Below are 19,582 nucleotides of genomic sequence, written 5' to 3'. Positions count from 1 at the left end.
CAGCTGTTCTTGCAGTGGGTATCTTTATGTGAGCTCAGCTTCCCTTGTGCTAACAGTGTTCTGCTTGAAGCATAAGTCATGTGTTTTCATTTTCTGTCCTAGTGAGTAGGAGACCACTCAGCATGCACAAGCACAGCTGGGAAGTATGTGATCTGACACTCTTGGGGCAACGTCCAATCCATGGGGGCTGAGAGCCAATAGATACATGTTCCAGCCACCTGTCCTTCCGGCAAGCAATTTTAGGAGGCTTTCTGTATGGTTCTCAGAAGGTCCATGTGTACTTAAGAGCAGTGACCTCAATAATGCACCCTTAGGTTGGGTTCGAATCCAACCTTATCTCATTTTTCCCATTTTCCCATTTCTGATTCTTGGAATTACCACCCCAATAAGTTACTTACACCAAGTCCTTGCCTCAGGCTTTGCTTTTGGGCTAAACCCAAATTAAGATACCTAACGCAGGTTCCAAGCAGAATTTTCAGCACAGTGAGAGGGAATCAATCTCTTAGCAACTCACTCTAACCAAACTCACATGAGATTAATGTATAAACCAAAATGACAAATATTAATTTATGGAGATGCTTGTACCACCAAGTGGACCAGAATGCTCATATGCTGGACAGAGCACACTTTGCTGCTGGGCATAGTTGATGATAGACTGAGATTCTTGCTCTTTGACTCCTCTTTTTCTAACATCCTTGTGAATAACTTCTATTCTGTTAAGACATTCCTTCCTTGGATACAGAAAAGGTTCAATTTGATATTTAAATCTGCTTTTAGACTTATTGGTTGCATTTTGAATTTAAAGTTCTCAGGAACTCACTTTACTGAACTGTCTTGTGCTGTTGACAACTTACCTCCCTTCCCCATCTTCTTTTGGTAAAGTGAGAATATGGAATATATAGAAAAAGGAGAAAAAATGTAGGGGAAATCACATCTGCCCACCTGAGTACCTTTCTGTTTAAAGTTCACTATACAAACTGATACAATGGTAGCCTGATAACATACAAAATCATTTCAGTATAATCTGTATGTAGGAGCTTAGAAAGATTTTTATCCCCAAACAGTTGAAATAAACATGCTTGCAACCCAAAGAATTAAGTTCTGGTGATCTGAAACTCATCTGTAACTGAAAGCATATTTCCCTAATAATTTTGAATAACCACATTTTACTTTTGTTTCTTACATATTAATTTTGCTGAAGAAAATCATTGCTGACATGTTCTGTATAAGTTCCTATATTCCATTTCCTTCCATTCTTAATGCCACAGCCTTATTTTCATCTTTTCTTCCCCTAGACTATATCAGGAACCTCCTAGACAGGCTTCCTGATTACAAGGATCCCTCTAGTCATCCCTTACAACAATGCCAGGCAGATCTTTCTATTATACATATCTGATTATGTCAGGATCTTGCTTAAAACCTGTGCATGGCTCTGGGTAGATATTACTCACCAGTATTTTTAATTCTCCTCTCCTTCCATGACTATGGGAGAAATATCTTTCCCTTTTTCCTTGAGTTCAGGCATGGCCGTGGTATTTGATTTACCCTTCAAAACGTGAGCATGAGTCACTTTCAGATGAAAGCTCTCACTATGGACTAAATTGTGTCCTCCTAAAATTCATACAGATGTTGAAGTCCTAACCCTTAATGGGACTGTATCTAGAAACATGGTCCTTAAGATGTAATTAAAGCTAAATGAGGTTATGAGGCTGGGGCTCTAATCCAATAGGATTGTGGCTTTCTAAAAAGAGGAAGATTTTTCTCTCTGTCTGCCATGTAAGGACACAGTGAGAAGGTGGCCATCGGCAAGTTAGAAAGAGAGCTCTCCTCACATTCGACAATACTGTCACCCTAATTTCAGATTTCTAGTCTTCAGAGCTGTGAGAAAATAGATTTCTGTTACTTAAGACACCCGGTATTTCTTCCTGGTAGCTAAGCTAAGGCTGACTAATACAGCCTTTGGATCTGATGAACTCTGAAGACGTGTCTTGACAGGATATCATCCCAGTGTGATAGAACGTTAATAAGCTGAGTTTCTGAACGTGGCTGACAGAACAGTGACCCACTAAAGATGTCCATGGCATATTCCCTGGAACCTGGGCATATGTTCCTTTATGGGGCAAAAAGGACTTTGTAGATGTGATTAAGATCATGGACCTTGAGGTGTGGACATTATCTTGGATGATCTGTGTGGGTGCAATCTAACCATGAGTCCTTAAAGGTGGAGAACTTCATAGCTCTGGGTCTGACAGTGATGTGACAATGAAAGAATGGTTGGATAGATGCTTTGAAGATAGAGAAAGAGAGCCATAAATTAATGGAGGCAGGAAGCCTTTAGAAGTAGGAAAAGGCTAGAAAATAACTTCCCTAGAGCTTCCAGAAAGGAATGCAACCTTATTTACATCTTGATTTTAACTGTGTGAGACCTATAGCAGACTTTTGAACTACAGAACAATGAGATGATAAATTCATGCTATCATAATCCATTACGTTTGTGGTAATTTGTTATAACAGCAATAGGAAATGAATACATTGAGTGTGGTAGATTGTATAAATGGTCCCACAGTCTTTATTACATCCATATCTTTACTTGATGACATTATAGATTCTTCTGTCAAAAGGTGGAGGCTACTTCTCCTTGCCTTAAATCTGAGTTGACCATTATTCTCCTTTCTGAATGGCAGTGATTACTGAGGTTATCTGGTCTTTGTTCCACCATTGTGTGTTGAGTGTATGTCTGTGGCAATGGTTGTAATGGAAAGATGGAGAAGTGGTTTATTCAGCTTAAATTTTTTGTTTCCCAGGTATCTCGTCCAAGGTGGACTGTGTGTCAGCACTTGATGTATAGATTAATATCATCCCTCCCTCCTTGCTGGTGAAGAGACTACTGATGTCTGCCAGTGTCCTGGACTTTAAGCTCAATGCTGTGATTGGCTGGAACTTCGGGGATTCTCTGTGGGGTTGGATTTAGTGTTTTCAAGGTATTGAAGAATGAACCAAATATTTGATGACCAGAAGACTGGACTGTGACAGTAATGTTTTGTGTTCATCCATATCTTATACTCTTCTACTTCTGGGCATATGAGGGAATTAAATTTCTGCAACTCCATAGCCAATATGCAAGAGCATGGGGTTTGTTCTGACCAATAGATTGAAGCTGAATTGAGGTGGGTTGTAAGTGAGCTAAAGCATTTAATTGTGGGTGTGGTATATTCCAGCATTTTCTTCTTCTAGCATGTGCTCATGGAAGCATCTGTTGAGATGGAGGTGCCCAGTGACTGAGCTACCACGTGAAGGAAACGTGTCCTGAAGTACCACCTTAGCTCATAGCACACTTTGTATGATGAGAAACTTTTTTGTATTAAACTATTGATGTCTTGTTGCTTTTGTTATTACAGGATAACACACAACCCTGGCTAATATATAATATAACTGGATGGTTTGGAGTTAAGTATTGTCTCTTACTCTGTGACTATGAGCAAATTACTTTATTTTTCTAGGTTTAAATTTTTGTGTAGTTCCTATTTCATAAGATTATGAGCATTATATGAAGACATGCATGTAAAGTGTTTGGCGTACTGTCTGATAAAAAGGAATAAATGTTAGTGTAATAAATGTTAGTTACTTTCATTATCAAAATCACCATCATTATTGTCACCATCACAATTGTTAAAAACACTGAGATTCTGGCTAAGCAAAATTGGATAGTATGAAGAAAGGACCTTTCAAGAGGTGAGTTCAACATACTCCTTACCTTTGAACTGCAGAAGTGGTCAAAGTTGGTAATCTGTAATTTCAAGAGTAAAGTCGAACTTTGGGAGAATCTCCTCCTTGTACTCTGCGGTTTTAGAGGTTGTCCTTGACATTCCCTGATGTGATGCCCCTTCCTCCATCTTTAAAGCCAATGACCGTGGGCAGGGTCCTCATCACACCACCTAACTCTGAATGCTTCTCCTCCCCCTTCCATTTTTAAAGGCATTTGAGGATATATTGGGACACTTGAACAATCCAGGATAATGTCTCCATCTCAAGGTCCTTGCTTTAATCACATCTATGAAGTCCTTTTTGCCGTGTGAAGTCACAGAGCTGCTGGTTGTGGGTACGAGGACCTGGGCACTTTGGGAGACCATTATTCTGCCACTATAATGTCTAAGATTACTTTATTCATGTCTTCTCTCTCCCACCCTCACTCCCTCCTGTACCTCCAACCACCCTTCTATTTTCTTTTGTTCACTTTGTCAGGAATTTTTCCTTTTTTTCAGTCTTCAGAATCCCCTTTTTTTTCTTAAAAAAAAAAAAAAAGATTTATTTATTTGTTTTGGAGAGAGAGAGAGCACGAGCTGGGGGAAAGGTAGAGCGTGATGTGGAGGGACAGACTCTGGGCTGATTTCAGAGCCTGTTGTGGGCTCCATCTCAGGACCCTGAGATCAAGACCTGAGCCAAAACCAAGAATCGGGCGCTTCACTGACTGAGCCACCCAGGCATCCTCAGAATCCCTTCTGTGTTCTGTCTCTATGTCATCATTATTTTCTATTTCATTGATTTCCACCGTATCATTTTTATTTTCTTCCTTCTATTTACTTTTGGATTGTTCTGTTATCCTATTTCTAATTTGCTAAGGTTGTAGATCCAGTAGTCTCGAGACATTTTTTTTCTTAATTATAGTGTATAAAGCTGTAAACATCCCTGGAATTACTTCTTTAGCAGCATTTCACACTTTTTTATTAGCCTTCACTTCTAAGTGGATTTCAAAAAATGATTTATTCTTTGACCTGTGAGTTTTAATAAGTATATTTTTAAATTTCTATAAATGTGAATTTTTAAAATTAAAATAGAACTTGAAAGTCCAAAGTGGATTTGCAAGTAACATTTCAGCAACAGAATAAAATACTACATTTGGGATCATGATTATAAGAATTCTGTTTGTAGCATCCTTATATTTATTACTTTTACCATTCCATATCTCTTTTATTTTTTATTTATTTATTTTAAAAAATTTTTTTATTTCTTTTCAGCGTAACAGTATTCATTGTTTTTGCACCACACCCAGTGCTCCATGCAGTCCATGCCCTCCCTAATGCCCACCACCTGGTTCCCCCAACCTCCCACCCCTCGCCCCTTCAAAACCCTCAGTTTGTTTTTCAGAGTCCATAGTCTCTCATGGTTCACCTCCCCTTCCAATTTCCCTCAACTCCCTTCTCCTCTCCATCTCCCCTTGTCCTCCATGTTATTTCTTATGCTCCACAAATAAGTGAAACCATATGATAATTGACTCTCTCTGCTTGACTTATTTCACTCAGCATAATCTCTTCCAGTCCCGTCCATGTTGCTGCAAAAGTTGGGTATTCATCCTTTCTGATGGAGGCATAATACTCCATAGTGTATATGGACCACATCTTCCTTATCCATTCATCCGTTGAAGGGCATCTTGGTTCTTTCCACAGTTTGGGACCGTGGCCATTGCTGCTATAAACATTAGGGTGCAGATGGCCCTTCTTTTCACTACATCTGTATCTTTGGGGTAAATACCCAGTCGTGCAATTGCAGGGTCATAGGGAAGCTCTATTTTTAATTTCTTGAGGAATCTCCACACTGTTCTCCAAAGTGGCTGCACCAACTTGCATTCCCACCAACAGTGTAAGAGAGTTCCCCTTTCTCCGCATCCTCTCCAACACATGTTGTTTCCTGTCCATATCTCTTTTAAATTGCAATAAGAGTCCTTAAAGTGCCCAGGTTCCTGGAGCACTTTCAGAAGGAGGAGTGGTGCTGGGGAACTGTGTCGTACTCTTTGACCAATGCTGAGACCAGGGGAAGGGAAATACCACAAATGGATAAGGTCAGTAAGGCAAGATAAGGAGTAAGGAGCCGGTTGAGGCCCAGGGCTCTGTGGAAAGAAGAAATAAAATAGGAGCGTGAGTTGGGCCCTGGATATTCCTTGGACTTATGTTGTAAAAAGCCAATGTAGTCCCGCCACAGGGCACACTGGCAGAATGGAAAAGAAAGTGCTCTGAGGTCACTAGACAGGGAGGAGACAGATAAATCACAAGTGGATTCAATGACTAAAAACAACAGAGGTCTGGGGCTTTCTGGGTTTGGGTTAAACAGCCCAATGCTGCCGAAACCTCTCAGAGGACATTAGTGAATTGTAGCATTGTAAAATAATTATTCTAATGATGACCCTGGGTCACATGGACAAGAGAGTTATGTTTTGAATATGCTTTTTGAGGAGGTTAGCCTATATATAAATATACCTTATGAAAGATTTCAATTAAACTAGTTAAAACAAAAATAAAACAAAATCTCTGGGGGTTTAGAGCAGAGAGTTACGTTTACCTGGAATATTCATTTATCTGATTTTTTTTCAATATGTGGAAATACACAGATGGGGGAGTTGTGAGGGTGGGGAGCAAAGTCTGGGCTAAATCAGGCCATACTCGTTTGGTTATACATTGCTTATGGCTCTAAGACAGACTAATAGAATAGGTAAGTCATAGTGACCAAGACTCCACGGTCTGCTAGCCTGAAATAGTTACTAATCTGGCCTTTTACAGAAGGAGTTTGCTGACCCCCACCTCGGATCATTATTGTGCCTCTCCAATGTGCCTGCTACTTTGCTCCAAATGTGCCGAAGGTCGCCGTGATGCCCACTTCTCTGGAGCCCCTGTAGTAAAAAGCATCACAGCATCTTCCAAAATGGGTGCTCATGAAAAGTTGCCCTCTGTGGAGTCAGGGGGAGGAGAGTACATGGCTGGTTGGCTCACTTTGCAGAGTCAACAGTGGTCAGTGGCCAGGACCTCCACTTCCGGAACATGTGAGGATGCGTGAGAAGGGAATGACCTGAGGGCTGAGTGCTATGACTGCTCAGCTGGCTAGTATTCCTTTGCAGAAAATGGTCCACATCTCATTTTAGAGTTAAATATTCCACTGAGGTTTTGCCTTTGTTTCTGAGTGGCATGCCACTATTTCAGTTGACTTCTTGAGGCCATCGAGGTTCCTAAAGGAAGTCGTGCGCCACGCCCCTCTTCTGTCCTAAGGGGTTCCACTTTCCTGAGGTGAGTGAGGCAGATATTTCAAAGGAAATGGACCTAAACAATAAGCAATAATAACAGTGACAATTGCACAGAAGAGCTGCTTCTGGCAAATACTTAACAGCTGGAGAAGTTGGGGACCTCTGACCTTACCCAATCATTATCTTCCAGAAATGCCTCGCAGAGGGAGAGTATAAAAATACAAGGAAAACTGGTTTTATACACACACACACACACACACACACACGTGCACACACACACACATGCCCATAAAACAAACCCCATAATTAAGAAAAAATAATAGCTCTCAATATTGAGCGGCTTTTTGTTGTAGACACTAATTTTTGCCTCGAGTCTTCCCTCATAATGAAAGATCAATATAATACTTTATAGGAAAACAAAATACTTTTCTTAACCTTTGGTAGGTGCATGATTAGGAATATAATATGAAAGGTGGCCTCATACTCTGTTCACAGAGGTCTTGTCTTTTAAGACCCGGAATGGTTTGGAAAAATATAAGAGGCAAATTCAGAGATGCTAATTAGAAATGCAGTGACCACTTTTACTGACACGCTGAGAACAGCTAGGCTTTCCAGAATTTATTCAAGCTAGAGGGAGAGATCTCGTTTTGTCTGGTTCTGAGAGCTTTCTAATTTGAGGAAGAAAATAACAGTAGTAGAAGCCACCAATGTATCATATCTGAGATGAAATCAGCCTGTGGTCTTAGCAAGAGGAATATTCTTTGTTTCTCTGCCTACGGTAATATTTCTCAAGCCCCTGTTTGAGGGAATCTGGGGATTTTTTTTTGAAGATGCCTGCCAGGTTTTGGTATCTCTTCTCTCTATAAGTTTTTTGTTTGTGTTTTTGTTTTTGTTTTGTTTTGTTTTGGTACTGTTCTCTGGGTTAATAATATGGATAAGTCTCAAAATTACCCATAAATGTAAAAAGCCGCAGTTATATAGATGGAGAAAATTATATGAACAAAGATCCTGTTTCCCTATTTTCCTAATACCTGTCATGGGCTCTACTATGTAGCAGGACCTGATACAGAGTTGGTGAATGAATGAATGAATTTCTCCATTCAACATAGTTTATCACTAGAGTCAGTTTAAAAAAAAAATCTGAAGTTTTGCATCCTAACTTTTTGCCCTCACTGCTACACTCTTAATGGTAGACAGAGACTTTTTATTCAGTGCTTTTTGTTCATGGGAAAGAAAACTGTTTAGGGCCTCCATCTTGGATATGGGTTGAACTGTGGTCCACTGGATCTGGTGCCATCTTAGGTATAATGGTCTAAGAGTTTCCAGTGTTCGCATTCACAGAAATTAAGTATGATCTCATTACTAAACACACCTTCTTATGACCCAGGACCAAAGTCTTCCTTCTTTTACTTCCTACAGTAAATTTTGTACTTTAGGGTTTTTACTCATTCATGTGTTCATTCAAAGACATTCATTATTAAACTATTTTAGATTCTTTCTAATTTTTGATTGATTTCCTGAAGGAGATTTTAATGCTGCCATTTACCATTCTTGCGACATTGGGCAAGTTATTAAACCTAGCCTTGATTTCCTTATCTGCAAATGAGGGTGGTGATAGAATCTTTCTTATAAGATTGCTGCAAGAATTAAATGTTTTAACCTGTCCAATGGCAAGTGGTTAATACACATTAACAATTAAATAAAAAAAGAATAATGTTGTGATTCAGATTTTCGAGGACAGAGACAGTCTCATGTTTCAAACCAGGCAGCACAATTTTTGATCAATATTTGTTGCATTTATTTTATCTTATAGGGCAGCAAGAGGTTTCAATACAATGTACAAAATAACTCTGGGTTGGTAGGTATTTTTCTAGCATATCAAAACAAGCTGCCTTGGGTAATAGGGGACCCAAGTCTCGGATTCAAGGGGCTTAACCTTTGCATTCCTTTCTCATAGCCTCTAGCTCAAGCACTTAGCTTCCCACCTCCCACTGTCTCTCTGAGGATGAGTTGGTTTAGGCTGACCGCTGGCTCCTAATCTTGAAGAAAGGTTCTTTATAGATCTCTGAGCTTATGAACCAACCATATAGAATCCTTGCTGAGCAAAGGAAGAGTTGTACAAACAGGAATGAAAAGAAGCGACCGTGCTTGGGCTTATTCTTGGCCTTGGAAATAGATAATAAACAAGAGGAATCTGAGGGTATGGTGAAAATCTCATTATTAGAACCACTGTGTTTTTTCCTAAATGGTTTTGAGCACATTTGCACATTTTGAAAAAACATACTACTTCTTTCTAAATGCCTAAGTGCTTTGTTAATATGAGGGCAAATGGCAATTTTGCATTCTGGGTCCAACATTTTCATTGTCTATGTTTGAGAAGAGATTCTCTCTTTCTGTTATGTAATATATTGTTTGTTGGTTAAAATTCAGGTCCTTATTAAGAAAATATATGTAAGATGCAATCAGGACTCTGACAGGTACACTCTCCATGAAGGTTAGCATATTTTGAAAGCTCTAGGCGGTGGGAAATGAGGCTGAATATTTAGAGAGTGATTGAATTCTAGAAAGCCCTATATGTCTTAAATGGGGATGGGAATTTATCTTTTAGGTAATGGGGAGCTTCTTGCAGTTTTTAATCAGAGGATTACCATAGTCATTTTTGTGTTTGAGGAAGACCACTCTTGCCATAGCAATGTGTGTGTGTGTGTGTGTGTGTGTGTGCACGCATGTACCTGTTTGTGATGGTTGGCAGGTCAGAAATTAGTTCAGAGACTAATTCCAGGTGAAGGATGGTAAGAGATGAATGCAGGCAGCAGAGGTGGAGATGGAGAGGGACAGGTTTTGAGGTGGTAGCTGTTAGTGACTCGTATGATTGGTTCTTGGTGGTTGGGTGTATTTTGTGAAAGAAGAAGAACCTTGGGCTGAGTGGGAGATGTTGGGTTCTTCAAGTCTCATTCACTGAGGTAGGAAATGCAGGTGGATGAGGTGATTCCATGATTTCAGTTGCCAACTATAAGTTGATGACACCCAAATCTATACTTGTAGTCCAGATCTTCTGTTCTAGACACACACAATCAGCTCTTTACTGGACCCCTCTGGGCCACAGACATCTGAGACACAACCTGTCCCAAACCAACATGGTGACTTGATTTCTGAGTTCTCTCCTCATTCTTACTTGGTGAACGACACCATCTACCCTGTTGTTGCCTATGCCAAAAATTTGGGAAATTATTCTTGATTCATCTCCTTGTGTGACTGACATCTAGTTATTCCCCAATTATGTCAGTTTGGCATCTTTTATATCTCTTTGGTTGTTCATTATTTTCAGCTTTATTTACAAGAAAAGGAAGTGGAAGTTACTGAGGGAGTTGCCAGGACAGGAATTGTACTAGAACTTAATAATTCAGGACTATGGACTCTGAAAAACAACCTGAAGGTTTTGAAGGGGCGGGGGGTGGGAGGTTGGGGGAACCAGGTGGTGGGTATTAGGGAGGGCACGGACTGCATGGAGCACTGGGTGTGGTGCAAAAACAATGAATACTGTTACGCTGAAAAGAAATTAAAAAAAAAAAAAGAATTCAGAGACATTTCAATTCCAAAAGTTGGAAATTATTTCATATGCAGTGGCTGGAGATTAATGGGTGCCTTAGTCTGTCTAGACCAAATAGGGCATAGGCTGGGTAGCTTAAACAACAAACATTTACTTCCCACAGTTCTGAAGGTTGGAAAGTCTAAGACCAAGGTGCTGACAGATTCTGGTGAGAGCCTGCTTCCTGGTCCATAGATGGTGGTTGTCTTCTCTCTATATGTCCTCATGTGGCAGAAGGATGGAAGGAGCTTCTGGTCTCATTTATAAGAGCTCTAATCCCATTCAGGAGAGCTCTGCCCTCATGACCTTGTCACCTCCCAGTGGCCCTTCTGTTCTGCTTTGTTTATCTGTTTGGACGGGAGTTTCAGAAGGAGAGAATTTAACTTAACTTCAGAGAATCAGTTTTGGAAAAGGTTATTATTGATAATTTTATAAAATTAAAGAGTGGAATGAGTTTTCAGATTAAAAGCTCACAGTAATCATTGAGTAGTATAAATAAAAGTAAATTCACAGTAGGGAGGGCCTCACTGCTTAATACCATCACAGGGGTTACAATTTCAACATATGAATTTTGGGATGAAATAAATATTCAGTCCATAATAGTGGGTGAAGTATGATGTAAGGAGGTCGCAGGATTTATAAGGTGAGGTGCACATTCCTTTTGGTCCAACATCTGTTCCTCTTTCTTATGTATGGAACAATTCTCATATGTTGAGTCCATAATAGTTGAAAATGCCAGGTACTCACCTTTCAAGCTTTACTTGTATCTAAGACATGCATGGGATGCCACCAACCAGATGCAACCACCATGTACTTCGAGTCTGGAGTCACTGCAGCAAAAATGTCATTTGGTATTGCAAGATGGTGTACTGAACACCGAAGTGACAGCATCGACAACGATGGTCATGGTTGCAGTAAGATCACACTTTTGTTGCAGAAATGGCAGCAGGACAAACAGCAATGTCTAGTAGACTGATGGCACTTGTAGAGTAGTTCCGTGGTGTACTTTTGGGCATCGGTGCTGGCTGCTTAGACTTGTATCCTCCCAGTGAGTTGGGAAGTGTGCCAGTTAGGCATTCTCTCAGCTGCAATACACAGCAAATACAACCAGCAGTGGCTTAGGACATTAGGGGTCTTTCCCCCAACCCATAACAGAAGAAGTCTGGAGTTGAGTAGCTACTGATATTTGTTCAATAGGCTCTTTGTTGGCCTCTTAGCTTTTCCCTTACTGGGGTCCATGTTTAAGATAGGAAAAAGGGGAGACAGGTTAGCACCAGTTGTATTTTTCCATTTTAGCAGGGGAGCCAAAGCTGAAGACTTAGGCTTCCATCTTACTGTCCCGAGCTCAGTAATATGGCCAACAAGCTGCGTAGGAATGTGGGAATTGAGGGAAATGAGTTCTTAGTGAATATTTGGAGTGTTCAGCTTCTATCACAGAAATGGGCAATGGGGAAATAAATTGAGAAAGGGCAGCCAGTCTACATTGTATGTCACAGTGTGTTACTCAGTGTCTTTAAAAAAAAAAACCAACTTTTTTTTTTTTTTTTTTTTTTTTTACTGCAGGTGTTTCTGTTGTTTTCCACGGGAGAACCCTGTATGATAATCCAAAACTTGGTATCTAGTAGAGTCAAATGTGGGGTGAGACAGGAAATAAAGATGATTCTAAAAGTTTGGTTGACTTAGAGGATGGTGCCTCTGTTGATTAAAGTAAGAAAAACCCTTACTAAGGAGTGGGTGGCTTATAGTATTATGCTGTTTACTTCATCCTCAACTTTAAAGAAGTAAAGTGTGTTGACACAGTTGAATCACTCATTGGCAAAATGTGTGGGAAAGATATTTTTGAAGCAGGGAGGGGGAGGGTAGCTCACTTTGTCTGTTCCTGGTGCCATAGTTACCTCTTCTACTTTTTTGTTAGCTTTTCCTGGGACATTTATAAGACATTTTGAATTTTCAGTATTATTATAGTTGCTTTGAGAAGGGGGCTCCAGCTTGTCTGTGCATAGGCTTTGTTCTGTAAGTGATGGAATTAGTTGTTCATTAAGGCAGTAAATGAGGTTGATTAAGTAGTGAGGTAGTGAATCAGTTATAAGTTCATAAAAATACAACCCCTATTTATTGATTTTCCTTTTATTGCTTTTCTCTTGGGGAGAAAATTTATCAAAAATTGGCAGTAAGAAAATCCTCTCTTGAGTTCATTATCAAATGCCAGTGTCTTCACACTGCTGGGTACTTTTTTCTACTATAGTGCCTTTGCAGATGAATTCTCTGTGCCTAACTTCTGTTTCTCCTTTAAAACACTCACTGTTGTTTTCTGGTGTTTCTTGAAATTGGTGTTTCCAGAAAGTTTCCCCCTGCTCTCCTTTAGAGGAGAAGGCTCTGGTTTTATTTATCTCTGTATTCCATGTTCCTAGGACAGAGCCAAGCATATTTTAATTTCTCAATGCATGCTTGTTGAATTAACAGAATGAGTCAGTATTAGAGAACTTACAGCTAATTGAATATTAGTCTTGATTGATGGGAAGAAGAGACTGCATATTGAAAAAACAGACAGAGAAAGAGAGACACCTAAGCCATTCTTAGGGTATGAGAGGCCCAGGGAAGGGGAGTAAGGAGCCATGGGAGTACAGACAATGTCTCCATTCAGCTCAGATTGCCTTGGATATAGGAGTATTAGGAGTACTGGGGACTTTCCCTGGAAGTGTGTTGGAGTTTTGTTTTTGTTTTTGTTTTGCTTGTTTTTGTTGTTGGTTCTTTTTTTTTCTCCACTTCTCTACAGCTCTAGAACATTTTTATCCTTGCCACCCTCCCCAGTTATCCAGATCCCCATAGAGCTTACTCCCCCAGCATGACAGAGTTTCCCAAAGCATGGTTCCAATTTTCTATACCCTTAATGGAGAAGCCTTTACTTTTCCTTCTTTCTCTCTTCAATTTTAACAGTTCTGGAAAGAAATTATGATGATTGTTTCTACTGCATTCTAATCTTCGAAGCTGTCAGACCATGAAAGTACAAGATCTATTCCATACATCTTATGTTTCTATGTTTCTTTGGAAGAAAAAGGCTGTTGAGTAGTTTACAGTCACAGACCTGGTTTATGATTAAGGTGGCTCAGTCAGCACACGCACATACTTTGGGCCTTGGACTTTGGATCGTCATTCACCACTGTAACCTACTGAAACATACTAAAAGAAAGCTAATTTTTCCAGGCTCCTGAAAGATTCTGAACTTCTTTGTCTTCTCTGAGATTCTTTCCCTTCCCACCATCCCACCCTCAACCTTTTCCTACTCATTTGACTTTTTTTGTTGGCTGCCATAGGGACTCTGAAGCATTTCAGCTTTCTAATACATGTTTTCCTAGCTTAGACTAGTTGCCCTTCTTTGCAGCTCTATTTCAATGTTTGAGATGATTGTCTACACCGTGATTTTTAAATTTGAAACATTCTCTTGTGTTCCCAGGAATTAAGTGGTATTTGGAAATCTGACAAACAAATAGACTGAAGTTTCCTCTTCCTATCGGAAGGAGGAAGAACTCTTTCCTCTCGTGTTCTTGTGTTTTTATTATGCCAAAAGGGAAGTCAAAGCTTTACTTCCTCTGCCTGCTAGCCATTTCCCTGTTTGGTGAGGGGAGTAGGTTGGTGATTTGTAGCTGAACCGGAACTACCCTACTGATGAGAAAATGAAGGTCAAACTCAACCTTCTAATTTTAGAATAAAAATCAATTTGCCTTTTACATTCCCAAAGATACTTTGTCATTTATTTCAAGATTGACATGTTATGTAGTACTTAGCCTAAATTGAGCCAACCCATTGAAGTATTTTGTGATAATCATGCTACCTGGGGCACCAGAATTGCTACTGGATCTTGGTAAAATGGCTACTTGTCTTTCCTTGTGGGTTGTGAAAATATAAAAAGAAAATCATTATAGCTGAGAAAATCTTATTCTGCCTTACAACTCAGAAAGCAGTGCTGTTAGTTTCTATGGGAGCATTTCCCAGAGATATTCTTAATTATTGATGGCTAAATTCTCATTACCTAATGGAAATTGATATTTAAAGGGAAACAAGAGGGAATTGTTATTTGTTCATTGGTAATACACATTGTCTTCTCCACATCCATGGACAAAGACACTGGCTTGGCGGAAAAGAGAGATCAGAGTATGGAAAGAAGCAAGGGAGGGGTGAAGGAGAGGAGAGTATAAACTGACTGCAAGTCTGGAAGCCTAGTTTTAGTTAGGGCGTAACAGTACTTATCTCTTCCATGTATAAGTATGTAAGAGGGAGAAAAATCATTGTGACAAAAACATCCCTACCCTTCCTTATGAGAGAACCCCCCTGTTCTGTTGGACTCCTTGGTTCATTTGAATATGGAAAAGTGGCCGAGCACTGAGTGTGAGGGCACAGGTTGAAGAACTATGACTTGTTTCCATAATAGATTGAGGAGATTTTGGGGTGGAGGGTGTGAAGTGGGAATCTTTCAAAGACAAAGTGTGGAAGAGAGTGGAATTGGATGGAAAACAGCACAAGTTCTTGTGATGATATGGGCTAAGGGAATTCTATAGGCTGAAGTGGACATTGACAAAACCTTGGTAGTCAGTTATCCAAAGGTCTTGAAAAATGAGGATGTCTAATGCTGAATTTGAAGTTGTTTGTACTATTGTGATATAACCCCCCCTTTCTAGAGAATTCTTTGTATAAGTCAGCTTTGGCTGAAACAACATTGTACAAAAAAACCAAACCAAACCAAACCAAAACAAAAGAAAACCCAGCCAAATCTCAGTGGCTTACAAAAACAAACATTTATTTTTTGTTCATGGGTCTGTGGGGTTGGCTGCAGTAGCTGTGCTCCTGGCTGTGGGTCAAATTCAGGTCTGCTCCTAAAGCTTTCATTTTGGGGGCCAGCAACTTTTAACCTTCAGGGAAGTCATGTATGTGCATGGACACCACACATATGTACTGTTTTGAGGTGAGGTTTGTTAATAAAATAAAGGGAAGACATGAATTGCAAATTGGGTTGCCACAGTCATGAATCAGGATGACACAACACTGGGAGATCTGTTAGCCTTTTTTGTTTGTTTGTTTTGTTTTTAAATTTATTTGTCAGAGAAGGAGAGCAAAAGCGGGGGGGGGGGGGAAGGGGGCAGCAGGCAGAGGGAGAAGCAGGCTCCCCACTTGATCCCTGGACCTTGGAATCATGACCTGAGCTGAAGGCAGCCACTTAACAACTGAGCCATCCAGGCACCTCAACACTGGGAGATCCTTAACAGAGATCATTAAGTATGAGAAGGACTCAAAGCCGGGTACATGAATATGGTAATTTCCCTATCTGTACCCTATAATTGGCAGAAATCTTGTACATGGAGGAGGGTTGGCCTTTCACAATCCATACAGAGTATTCACATCAACCCTTTCTCTTCTTGAGGGGCAAGAGACTCTAGCTCACATCTGTGCCATACATGTGAGTTTTGAGACCAGGAAAATTATTCATTCTGATCTTCCTGTAGAAAACCAATCCACATTCTCAAGCCCATCTCATTTTACACAATCATTTTTTTTCCCTAAATAAAAATTACCTGATTGGCTCTTACATAATCACTTCTACTCAAGCTCTTAGATGAGTCAATTTCTTAACCAGCCTTTTATTGTCACCTCTGCCTCCATAAAAATATCTGGCAAAGACTTTTTGGCTAAAGGCTGTGTGAGCTTTTGGGTCTGAAAGTTGGGTTTCACTTTTTCCAGCTTCTCTTACAGACTTCACTAGAGGACTCAAAACCAAAACCAAAACCAAAACAAAACCCAGGCTCATTCTATGGCTCAGCTCCTTACCACCTTTTGGCTCCTCTGAAGATTAAAGTAGTTCTTTTTTAGATTTGAAGATTTGGAAGCTGTCTGGCTTTAATAAGTGGACCATCCCTGTCGTCACTTTTAGATAAGTCACCCACACTAATTATTTCTTTTCCCCCAATGGAAATTTATTTTCTGTTAGAGTTCCTTTTTCTATTTTTGCAGAAGAATCATTTGCCTTGAGTTGATAAAGAAGAAAAGGAAAGGGCCAGTACTCTTGCTTCGCAATGAGGCAGAGACAAAGAGAGTTGTTTAGTAAACTATTCCTTTTTTTCCATTTTATTTTATTTCTTTTCAGTGTTCCAAAATTCATTGTTTATGCACCACACCCAGTGCTCCATGCAACACGTGACCTCCTTAATACCCACCACCAGGCTTACCTAACCCCCCCAGCCCCCTCTCCTCCGAAACCCTATTCTTTTTTTTTTTTTTTTAAGATTTTATTTATTTGACAGAGATCACAAGTAGGCAGAGAGGCAGGCAGAGAGAGAGGAAGGGAAGCAGGCTCCCCGCTGAGCAGAGAGCCCGATGCGGGGCTTGATCCCAGGACCCTGAGATCATGACCCGAGCCGAAGGCAGAGGCTTTAACCTACTGAGCCACCCAGGTGCCCCCGAAACCCTATTCTTAAAAGAAGGACAGAACAGGTGAAAGGAAATAAATTAACCCATCAAGTTGTCAGATCACTTCCAACCCAAGGCTCTTTCTGTGCAGCTCGGCTCCACATGGCCTCCTTATGTGATCCATTTCCTGCTCAATGAAATGTTTCTTATGGAGGAAAGAAGATGGGGAAAGCAATTTTAGTCTTTTTCACCATTCCTGACCCATTTTCCTATGCCTGGCTGTTGGCTCTTCAGAGAGTGATGGCTCACTACAAGAGTGGGCTTCTGTCCCCTGTGTTGTCATTCTTCCAGAGGACATTTGTGTGTGTGAAGGAAGGAACCTGGTGCCAGGTTCTCGTCAATTAGAATTGAATTAACGAGCTGAGAAAATTAGTACCAGCAACCAGTTTGCTTTTGAGCCTGAGGGTTCCTTATTCATGTGAGCATAGAATGTCAGAGCCCCAAGATACTTAGAGATCATCTCTTTGAAACACTTTGTTTTACAGGTAGAGTTCCAAAGAAGTTGAAGGCTCTCCCAAGGTCAGACAACTAGTTATTGGGAGTACTGGGACTAGAGCCCAGTTGTCTTAATTCTATTCTTTCTATTACATTTGATTTAGTTCCAGAATCTAGATGATAATTAAAGGCACAGACGTATTAAAGTTAATCATTAACCTCTAAAGTGGCAGATTGAGTTTTAATAGAGGGAACACTGAAATTCTCGGTAGGGATAATAAGGGGGCAATTGGGGAAGAATAAAACTGCTGAAGAATAAAACAGCTTCCCAGCTTCTGGCTTATGGTGGAAGTCTATCTAACAAGAAAGTTTGTTTCAAGGCATGCAAACTTTAAGGAAAGGGGTTTGACAGAAAAGGAGGGAATGATTGTCAAAGCTAACCCGATTGCCTGTGTCATTCTGGGAGATTCCAGGACAAAGAAACGCAATGTCATTAACAAAGGAAACCAGGATTGGAAAGGACTCAGTGTTTTTCCACTTAAAATGTTGCCTTTCCTCTTCCCAGGTTTAGAAAATATGATTTGGGAGGTGGAAATTTCTTATAAAACAACACAGACTCTTTGCTCTATCCCTGTAACAATGATGCTAAATTTAAAGAACTCTAATCTTCAAAAAGGACATAGTACCTTGCAGATATTTCTGAGTTGCTTGTTCACTTTTTCCTGGCAAGGTCCCCTGCACAGCTCAGCTCTGCAAGGACTTCTAATTCCTCTCCATCCCCTGCCCCCCCCCCCCCAATATTTCCTCACTGCAACCTTTTCTTCATAGCCAGTCTGGGAAATGTGATGTCGGTCATTTTCCCCACAACTTCCTTCAAAGTAGGGATAGTGGTTGAGGAAAAAAAACCCATTGTGGGTTAGGGTCATGGAGCAGGAGTGGGGAGGAATGGAAATATTGATTATTTGGGGCTTAAATTTTCTCCCAAATAGGGAAAACTCTTGACCCTGCCAAATTGAAGAAACTAAAGTTGAGTGGTCAGACTGGAGGAAGGGAGGGAAATGGTGTTAGTTGTCACGTATAAATCTAGAGACAGAGGCAGGAGTCCAGCATTTTAGGTTTTATTGGAGGAAATATGCCCTTCTTTTCCTGAGTATATATGTGTTGTTGTTTTCTTTTTTCCCCAAGACGCAGAGCATACAGAGCCTCAGTAGAGCCCATACCTGGAGGCTCCCTTCTGCCCACGCCTGTGCCTTCCACCCTTCCCACCCTCCCTCTTTCTCTTGCTTTCTTCTTTAGAAAGAAAGAAGAGTCTCTTAAGCTCTTAGATTGCTGAGCGTGTGTTTTTAATGTTTATGAGCCCTTTTATTTTAAATATTTCATTTAAAATTCTAATAATATTAACTATTAATACTAGTTACCTTTGAAAAGAGATTTTATTTATTTATTTATTTGAGAGAAAGAGAGAGAACACGCATGACTTGGGGGAGGGGCAGAAGGAGAGAATCTCAAGCAGATGACTGGGGCTGAGCAGGGAGCTCAAATGGGGGCTCAATCTCATGACCCTGAGATCATGACCTAAGCTGAAACCAAGGGTTGGATGCTTAACCAACTGAGCCACCCAGGTGCCCCATTACAAGTTGTCTTTATTAAGCACGTTTCTAAGGTCCATTTTACAGATGAGGAAATGGAGGTGACTGAGGTTCAATAACTTATTTATGTTTCTGTCAAAGAGGCACTAATTGGAAGAACCTAGACTTGAACACATGGTTTTGTGAACTGAAGGTCTGTTTTCTAGACTTTATTATACCATCAGGAGCTTCTTTCCCTGCATCCTCCACCCCATAACCTCTCCCGAACCCCTGGAACTCAAATCTCTGCCTCATGTATGATTTCCGCACTTAGCATCAAAGTTTTTAGCAGAAAATCACCTGTTGGGAAGAATTGATCTCTGATGAGACAGCTGGTCCTGCACTCCTGGTGGTGTGTGTATGTTAAGGGTTTGCAGTGCAAAAGAGGAGATTCCTTGGCCAACTGGAGTGTAAGATTCCAGAAGGTTCTTTAGAGAAAAACATGGAAGACATGAATTTATT

This window comes from Martes martes (assembly GCF_963455335.1).
Source record: "Martes martes genome assembly, chromosome: 7".
NCBI lineage: Eukaryota > Metazoa > Chordata > Mammalia > Carnivora > Mustelidae > Martes > Martes martes.
This window is presented reverse-complemented; position numbering follows the sequence as displayed.